At 47.9% G+C, this 8,985-nt stretch overlaps 1 protein-coding gene across 3 annotated transcripts in view; it reads left to right on the top strand.

Annotated features, from left to right (window-relative positions):
• Nucleotides 1-596: 596 nt before the first annotated feature.
• Nucleotides 597-8,985, top strand: part of LOC102369765 — a 242,441-nt gene continuing 234,052 nt past the window's right edge. The window contains exons 1-2 of one of the 3 annotated variants that reach the window (XR_003091790.1): nucleotides 597-729; nucleotides 1,319-1,416. The gene's annotated coding sequence lies outside the window, so the exon portion shown is untranslated. Of the gene's footprint in view, nucleotides 730-1,318; nucleotides 1,811-8,985 lie in introns of those variants that run through there. The other 2 variants (XR_003091789.1, XM_025191803.1) reach the window with 2 other exon arrangements.

The raw sequence follows: 8,985 nt of genomic DNA, 5'->3' as shown, positions 1-8,985 counted from the left end.
TACTAGCACTGGTGGAGCAGTGGCGAGAGAATTTCACAACTTTGCAGTTGAATTTGAATTGGCTACAACCTCATCTATATTTTATGGGGGGAGTAGCAGGTCCCTCAGGCCAACAAATGATGACTGGCAGGACTAGACTATTTCCTTGCCATGCAAAAACATATGCAGCTCTTAAGAGCTTCCATACTATAACTTTTACCTTAAGTCACAGACTTGCTGTGTCAGCCAGCCAGCTGTAATTCTGATCTGAAAACTCATTGGTTCCTACTTGGCTCTGTCAAAGGACAAAGAAGGCTGCAGATACAAGAGCATAATCTTGGCTCTTCCAGCCACAAATATACATGGCTTCTTAGATGATCTGTTTCTATGTCCAAAACAGGATGTTGGAGGAATTGTGAAGATTCCACTCTGGCCTGGTGCTCTGTTTAGCCAAAATGAGAAGAGCAGTAGTTCCAGAAATTGCTATTCCCCATAACTTGCTTTTCAGGTTGTCAGTTTGCCATATACATGGATTCCCAAGGTCAATGACTCAGCACTGGGCACTGTCAACCAGCCAGAGACTTCTGCCAAGTGCAGAGTCATTCATTTCCCCTCTAGGCAGTCGAGGCTCCACTCATGCTGCAGACAGTCTCTGTATTTTTAAAAGGGCAAAGGGGTGGGCATGATGACAGACTGCTGCTGCCTGACTGAACTCAGACTGCTCTGATGATCTTTGTGGTTGAGATGCAGGTAGGTCATGAATTACTTATTGCTGTTCTCTAGAGATCCTTATTCTTGTTTTACCAGAAGCTGATGTTGATTACAAGTGACCCCAGATCACTGTAGAAAGTTATTTGGCAGACTTGCTATAAAGATTAGCATAAACGTGTCAGCTTGTCTCTTAAGTAGGTTGGCAGGTACACCAAAATAAAGTTACAGGTTCAGTTTATGAAGGGGTTTGGCTCCTGGAATGCCCCTCATCAGAGAGAGACATGGCTTAATTTCTTTAGTGTTGCTTTGAGACTCCATCTTCCATAGAGTGACTTAAATGTGTGTTTCCAGGGAATTCAGAGTGAGTAATGCAAAAACTCTACATTCAAGCTTGAGGCTGCCTAGCTGGAAGCAAATTTGGGAAATGTAATGGTTAAAGCTCTGTGCACTGTATAATTTACATCTTAAACAGTAAGAAGCATGTTGTGACATTGGCCAGGGAGAGTTGTGAGGGGCAGATAATGCAGAGGTGAATCACTCTAGGCAATTCAAGAAGGGTGGCTTTTAACCCCTGGAACTCCATAGGAGGAGTTGCAGATAGATTAATAACACTGTACCTCCGTTGTAGGTGGCATTGAAGACCAAAGATTTGGGATCAAATTAAGATCCATCGACTGTACTGGAGTTATGCTTCTTTGCGGTTAGAACGTGGACTTTGAAATTCAAGTAAGGAAGAAGCAGCTTATTCTGTACATCCAACCTGCCTTGGTGTCTGCGTGATATTGACTCAACACTGCTGTCTATGTTGTGTATGACTTGGCAAAAGTGTTCTGCCTTGTGCCATTCTTCCCTTCTTATGGCTCTATCCACTCTAGCCTTTCAGAAGAACAGTAAATCTAGAGCTTCCTGTGTGTGCTATATCTCAGATTATGAAAGCAGAATGGCAGTGCTTATATATAGGTAGACAAAAGTATGAAATAACATAAAGATGATGCTCTGGGACAATTGGACACAACTTCACATGTGTGCATTTGCTCCCACCTCATCCTCTGCAGACTATGAATCAAGTACTGATCTTTCTTTTCTTTTCAGACCTCATTCCTTGTAACTCCGTCTGTCTTACCCAAAGTGCTTTACTGTATATTCTCTCCTGCTCTTGGGAAACCTAATTAAGAATTACATGAATTTATGTGGTCTTAAAGATTATAAATTTGATCTGACTGTTTCCCATAAAGCTGTTACCTGAAGGTATAGTCTGTGGAGAGGAAGAGAAAAGCAAACAAATAAGCTACCATCTCTGTCTTCTCCATTTATTTAATTTCTCCTCTGACTTCTGTTGACTTGCTGATGGTCATTACAGCGTGTCTGATGACATCTGCAGATTGATGTGATGATCGCTGCTGCTTTCTCTGGGGAAGGCTGCTTCTCAGCATTCGGTGAGCTCATTATCTTCCTTTCTCCTTGCGGAATGAACTGGAGTCAGTAAACAGACTTTTAAACAACCCCAAAGGCAGCAACAAAAATGCTGAGGCTGCCCCCCAGCATGAAGCAATGCAATGAAGGGAGAGGGAATGCTGAATATTGTTGTCTTAACCATGCTTCTGCTTTGAAGAAGGGTGCAAGGATGAGTGAAATGTAAGCAGTATCCTCTGATCAGCAGGGACAGGATGCAAAGCCGTTACAAGCGCTGACTGATTATCTCTGTCACTTTATTTTTTTATTCCTCTGAATATCCAGGAAATTATATTTAGCACAATTTATTTTCTATTCATAGGCATTCAAGCAATTTTTTGCCTCTTCTCTGTTAAAGGACATGTTTTCCAGTACAACAGCAGATAATTAGGTCAAAATCTCTGAATTATTAATGTGCTTGAGCTATCCAGAGGTAGTTAAAGGGGCAGAGAGGCTGGTACAGTGCTTAGGCAACAGGACTAGGATTGGAAAGGCTTAAGTTCAGTTCTGAGCTGAATTGTAGATTCCTCATATGCCTTGGGAGAGGCTTAATTTACCAGTGTCTGTGACTGATACATCTGTAAAATGGGAGATTCCTCGTACTTCACGAGGATGTTGTGGTCATAATGGTGACAAAAGGAGATGCTCAGATACCATGTAATGATGAGGGTTAACTAAGATGATACATGGTCTGATTTTGCTGCTTCTCCAAAAATGCCAATGGATCTATAGAGCCCAATATAGAGTTTTACCTGCCCATCCTATTTTTTTAACAAGTTCCACGTGTGGGATTGTGAGGCCCAATGAGTTTAGTATTTAACATTCTTTTTATTTCATTTGGTCTCTAGCTGACCTACAAACTGAGATCTATGCTACTTACAAAATGAGATGTGTGCTACCCTACCCTCTGTGTCAAGCCCCCTGTAAAGGTGTTGTGGGAGTTAGGCACTATATTTATGCATTTTGGAAAATTATAGCCCAAGGGCTTCCTAATATTCAGTTAAGGACTTCCAAACATTGCTGCTAACTCACAGCTTGGTGCATGACTTGAGTCTTCACAAATATACTACAGTAACTTAAGAAGTTGATCTAGAATTTAAGATCTTCTGGGCAGCGATTTCTTTTTTGTGTGTTTTATGTAGTGTACAGGTTACTACTGACATGCACCTAATGAAGATGATTGCTTGTGGCAGTCAAACCAATAGCTGTTCATATAAATGTGTCAAGGGGTGAGGTCACATCTGTGTCACCTGGCTGGGCCTGGGAAGACCTCTTTAAAGTCATAGTCTTTAAAGCACAGTTGTGCTGCTCCAGCACCAATGCAGAGCTCACCAGTGCTCCTTCACATCCTTGCCTCCACAGAGGTCAGGAGACAGCCTGTAGGATCTGTGCACATCTGGCAGAAAGTGACTCTTTCTGTTCCATGTGTGATAGGTATAGAAAAAGCTCACAAGTTTGAAAGGGGCATATTGCTGGGGATAGTCATTCAAACACCTAGTGATGGCTCTGATGTCTGCCAAATGGGATCACTTGAATAGAGAAGCTAATTTTCTTCTTGCTTATATCAGCTTTATTTCAGTGAAATTCTACTGACATTGGTGCAGTTACTGCTGATTTACATTAGTGTGACTGAGAGGAAAATCAGGCCTATGGTCTTACTTGACACATATCAAAACAAATGTCTGAGTTGTTTTTTGAGACCACACGGGCATTTGCTATCAGTATCTAAGCACCCCCTGCCACACACACACACACACATCAAGTTGTTTCATTTAAGAGCATGGCAGCTGAGCTTCCATGGCAGGATGCCATGCACATATCTCAGAGAATCAAGGCGATCCTGGTGGAGTCCACGAAGCTTTCTTTTAAGCTGTGCTTAAATGCCAGGAGATGGAGCCAAGTTGAAAGACAAACTTTTTGAGGAAGGTCTTGATCCTATTCCTTAGGCCCCCCTATACATTACACTTAAGGCACGATTAACCATGTAATCACACCTTAAGTTGTGACCCAGCTACATGTTCAACCAATTAATGGAATGAGAAAACAAACAATAAGCTACAAAATTATTCCACCAAAAATGTGTAATAACTTTGTAGCTTGTTTGAATCATGCCCTTAATTGAACGTGCACATTTCGACACATGGAGCTTGGGCTCTGAGAGCTGCGAATGGCGGCTCGAGCCTGCAACCCCAGAGGGCCAGTGGGCTACAAAATGCATGGGGCAGCACATGGGGCAAGGTCATTGGGAGTGACTCTGGCCCCATCTCCTGGCAAGTGGCCAGGTCCCACGGTGTGCAGGGTGGTGCATGAGGGAGCAGAGCCAGGGAACAGCGGAAGCTGTTTGGGTTAGCCACCCGGCATGAGGCTGGATGGCCAGAGCCTGAAGGGCCCAGCCTTTGCTAAAAGAGCCCTCAGTGCCAAGAGCCAGGGTATGGGGAAATAGTAGTGCTGCGGCGGTGGTGCAGCAGCTGAGAGGAGCTGAGCCCTTGGCGCCCAGAGTGGGGTACAGGGTGGGGAGGAGCATAGTAGCACAGGGAAGGTCTGGAGGGGCAGTCCAGCGGCAGGGCGGAGGAGTCCCCAGCGAGCTGCACCTGGACCACCATCACCTGAGGGAGCGTGAGTCATTGGGCCCTTGGGTCCCACAGCAGAAAGACATTTGGGGCAGGCAGGCCCAGATAAAAGGCTGGGTGAGCAGCCCCTAGTCCACTCAAGGCCCTAAGGGGAGGGGCTCCTGGTGCTTCCTGGACCCCCCCCCCCCTCCCCCCCCAGGACCCTATTGGAAGGAGGACTGTCTCTTGCCATGGGTCATGGACTATATTAAGGAGTAGATGTTATTAAGATTGTTTGTGATTGTGCCATATATTGAAATGTATTGTGTGATGCTGCTGAAACTGTTTATTTGTGATGGGTAAATAGTGCTATCATAGGAGAAAGTAATTTCTGAAAAACACCTTGTTGGTTTTTCTTGAACGTTAGGTCCCATAACTGGGTAGGGGCTCATTTGATGCCTATCGTTCTGCATTAAAGAAAGAAGCAGCTGTTCCTCTGTGGGGGTAAAATCACATGTCCGCTGTTATATTTTTTGTGACCCTTTAATTGAGTATGGGTTCCCTACTGTGGGATGGGGAAGCTGTGGGTTCATTGTGGATATATATTGTTTTCACTGTGGGTTGTGGTTGGGAGTGATTCTCCCACAGTGTTATTTAGAGTTTGACCTTGGTTATTGGTTAATGTCCTTTGTATAAATATATATATATATAATATTTAGTTTTATATTTATGTATATTATATGTTAATAAATACTGTAACTAGTTAAGAGCCTGTCTCAAGTCTAAGTCTATAGAGGTAGGAGGGAACCGCAAGTCAGTGGTGGTGACCCCTCCCAGACCACCCTCACCTCTCACCACCCCCTTGTAATTGGGATCAGGGCATACCCTTGGGTGTACCTGAGCTGCAGTATTTTGTATTTTCTATTGAATTTTCCTACATATCACACTCCTGCAATGCAGACATTGCTTATACAGCCCCTTATGTAGTTTTTGCAATCTTTAACAATAAATCCATGTCCCAAGGATCAGGAAGTTAAACTTGTTCATAGAAAGAACTTTATAACTCAGGACTTTGCCTGGATGTGACAGACAATTATTTTACTCTTTTTTTTTAGATGTTGTGGCAAGCAATATTGAACATTGATCCACCCTGGTAGTAAGTAACAGGGAATAAAGGAGATGGACACTTATTTGAAACAGATGGTTTTGTGGTGTCTGGATGATACAGAACCCAAATGCTCCCAGTCAGCCCTACCACCAGGGGCCAACTGCAGCCCAGCCCAAGTGCTCAGGGGCTGGGAGCTTCTTCAGCCCCAAGGCTGGTGTGGCTCTTTGCTCCAGCTCCAGGCCCTTAAAAGCCTTGCGGTGATGCTGGGGCCCTGGGCCACCTGCAGCCAGCCTTTGGCCATTGTATGTCCCCACAGAAGCCCCAGGACAGCTACAGCAGCCTGCCTGCACCCCAGCACCATTCCCAGGCCGATGCTGTGCCCCTCTGCTGGGTGCTGCAGGAGTCTGCCAGGCCTGCAAGCACCCTGGGCCACATGTAGCCAGTAGGGCTGTGCGAAGCTTCAGTCCCTGATTCGATTTGGCTTGATTTGGTGGCTGAATTTCCAAATCCGAATTGAATCAGAGGACCCTTTAATCTCTCCGAACTGATTCAGAATGATTCAGATATTCAGACATAGACACAGCTTTAAATGTTTTTTCTACATACCTCTAGGTAGCAGGGGCTCATGAGTGCTGCAGTGCTGGGGCACATGGAGTGTCCCACAGAAGCACGAGGGGCTCCCCAGTGTGCTTGGCAGAAGACCCAGAAGTGGATCAGAAGCACTTTCAGTCTACTTCTGGGTCCACCGTGAAGTGTGCAGGGGGCCCCCCCTGCGCCTCCTCTGCTTGGCGACTGGTGCCTCTTGGGTTGGGGGGGGCACTCAGGGTCCCTCTGTGGCTGATTGCTGAGCCAGGGACATATGGGGGGCCCCCAGCACGATCCTGGGCGGACCCAGAAGTGGTCCAGAAGTACTTCTGGTCCACTTTCGGGTTTGCCGCTGAGCATGTGGAGGGTCCCCCTGCACTCCCAGCATCGCAGCGATCATGAGCCATGCCTGCTACCTGAAGCTATGTAGAAAAAACTTTAAAAGCTGTGTTTATGTCTGAATTGCTGATTCTCCAACCTTGCATTGAATCTTCAGATTTGGATTTGGCTGAATTGAATCATGGAGAGTGATCCGAATCAACGAATCTAATCACTGTCCCTGATTCAATTCAGCCAAATCCAAATCCGAATCGAATAGGGCCTGCTTTGCACACCCCTAGTAGCCAGCCTCTGGCCACTGGGTCCTGTTCCAGCTGGTCCAGGCATCTGGCAGCCTGCCTGGACCCCAGCGCTAGTCCCCAGTATAGCCCTGCCGCCTGCTTGCCTGTTCTGTGCTGTGCCCTTGCTCTGGGCACTGCAGGCACCTGCCTAGGCTTGGCAACACCTGGACTGTTGCTCAGCGGTCCTGCCAGGAGGGCTAGGACAGGGGCTCCTGGCCAGTGGAGGTGCTTCTATACCTCAGCCTAAGCCCATGGGGGACCTTGGCCAAGGCCGATGGTGATATTGATAGTTTATCCCTGCTGGCAGCTGGTGCCTCTCCTCTGTGTGCAGCTGCCGGACCTGTAGAGCCAGGAAAAAGAGGCTTTTTCTTAGAGTTTGTAACATTTATGAGATAACATGCACTATAACAGGGGGCTGTGCACTGCCCGGCCTCAGGTGGGAAGTCATGCATGCATGGGTGCGCAGGGACCATGGTAAGTCAGCTGGGCAGGCCCTGGCACAGGCAGTCACCAGCTGAGCCCCCCATCCCCACTTGATCTGCTATGTTTAGAAGTGATGCATTAACTTTTTGGTGAACTAATTCCACGGTAGAGTTAAGTGTTAAGTCTTACTGGATGCATCTACACATGCAAATGCTGTGGTTTGGGTTTACTTTAAAATAAATTATTCTAGAGTAAACCCACCCCAGGCAGGCATCTACATGTGCAAGGAGGCGGGACCAGATTTGTTCCTCATGGCAGCAGTATGCTCCTGCCCTGGCCAGCACTGCACTTGCCTCCTGCTGCTGCCAGGGGGAGCTGGAGGCTCCAGCTGCAGCTGCCTGTGGCTGGTGGCCATGTTTAAAAGGCAGCCCCAGTGCTGCTTCTGGCCACCTGCTTTCCTGACCTGGAGCAGCGTGCAAAGCAAGGTAGCAGCAGGCGGCAGCTTTGTTGCTGCAATCTCTGCCCACCATACCATGGCTGCTCCAGCCCTAGGCTCCAGGAGTGACGTCCACTACCCAGCCTCCTGCTCACCATTGTGCTCACCCAGCTGACCCATCACAGGGACCGCCGCTTGGCCCAGCTAAGTCTTGGCCCTGATGGCCCCCTGTGTGGTGTGGCTACCTAGCCTAAATCACCATGTTGTCCCAGGCCCCTTGCCACTGTGCCGCTACCAGCCAGACCCCATGCGGTTGCCTGGACCCCAGCAGGGATGCTGCTTACACACTCCTATATGCTACTGCCAGGAGGATAGGCTCTTGGCTGTTGTGCGCACTCACTGCTCAGGCACCAGTTGAAGTGTGCCTGATGGGGGTTCAGCTGGCTGGTGTATGGCTGCATGAGCCAGGGGAGGAGTAGGTAGGCGGGTCCCCAGTGAGGAGAGGTGGGACTGCCAAAGCACACAGCTAGAGGTTTGGCACCTTTTGGTGTGAAGTGCCCACTCTCCACCAGGGCTGGCAGGGTGGAGTTGCGAAAGATGTGGGCAGTGTGGGCACTGCTCACTCAGCTGGTACTCATATTGGTCAAGGCTCCACAGTGGTTGATGATGGCCTGGAGCATAGTTTCATAGCTGGTAGGGTCAGAAGGGACCTGAGCAGATCATCAAGTCTGACCCCCTGCCACAGCAGGAAAGAGTACTGGGGTCAAACGACCCCGGCAAGGTGTTCATCCAGCCTCCTTTTAAAGACCCCCAGGGTAGGAGCCAGCACTACTTCTCTTGGAAGTTGGTTCCAGATCCTAGCTGCCCTGATAGTGAAGTAGCGCCTCCTGAAATCTAGTCTAAATCTACCCTCTGCCAGCTTGTGACCGTTATTTCTTGTCAACAGGGAACAGGGACTTTCCCAATGCCTGCTGGTCCCCTCTGACTAGTTTGTAAATGGCCACTAGATCCCCCCTCAGCCTTCTCTTGTGGAGGCTGAACAGGTTCAGGTCCCTTAGCCTCTCCTCGTAGGGCCTGCCCTGCTGCCCCCTGATCATGCGGGTGGCCCTCCTCTGGACCCTC

This window comes from Alligator sinensis, unplaced genomic scaffold (assembly GCF_000455745.1).
Source record: "Alligator sinensis unplaced genomic scaffold, ASM45574v1 scaffold42_1, whole genome shotgun sequence".
Lineage (NCBI taxonomy): Eukaryota > Metazoa > Chordata > Crocodylia > Alligatoridae > Alligator > Alligator sinensis.
This window is presented reverse-complemented; position numbering and strand designations above follow the sequence as displayed.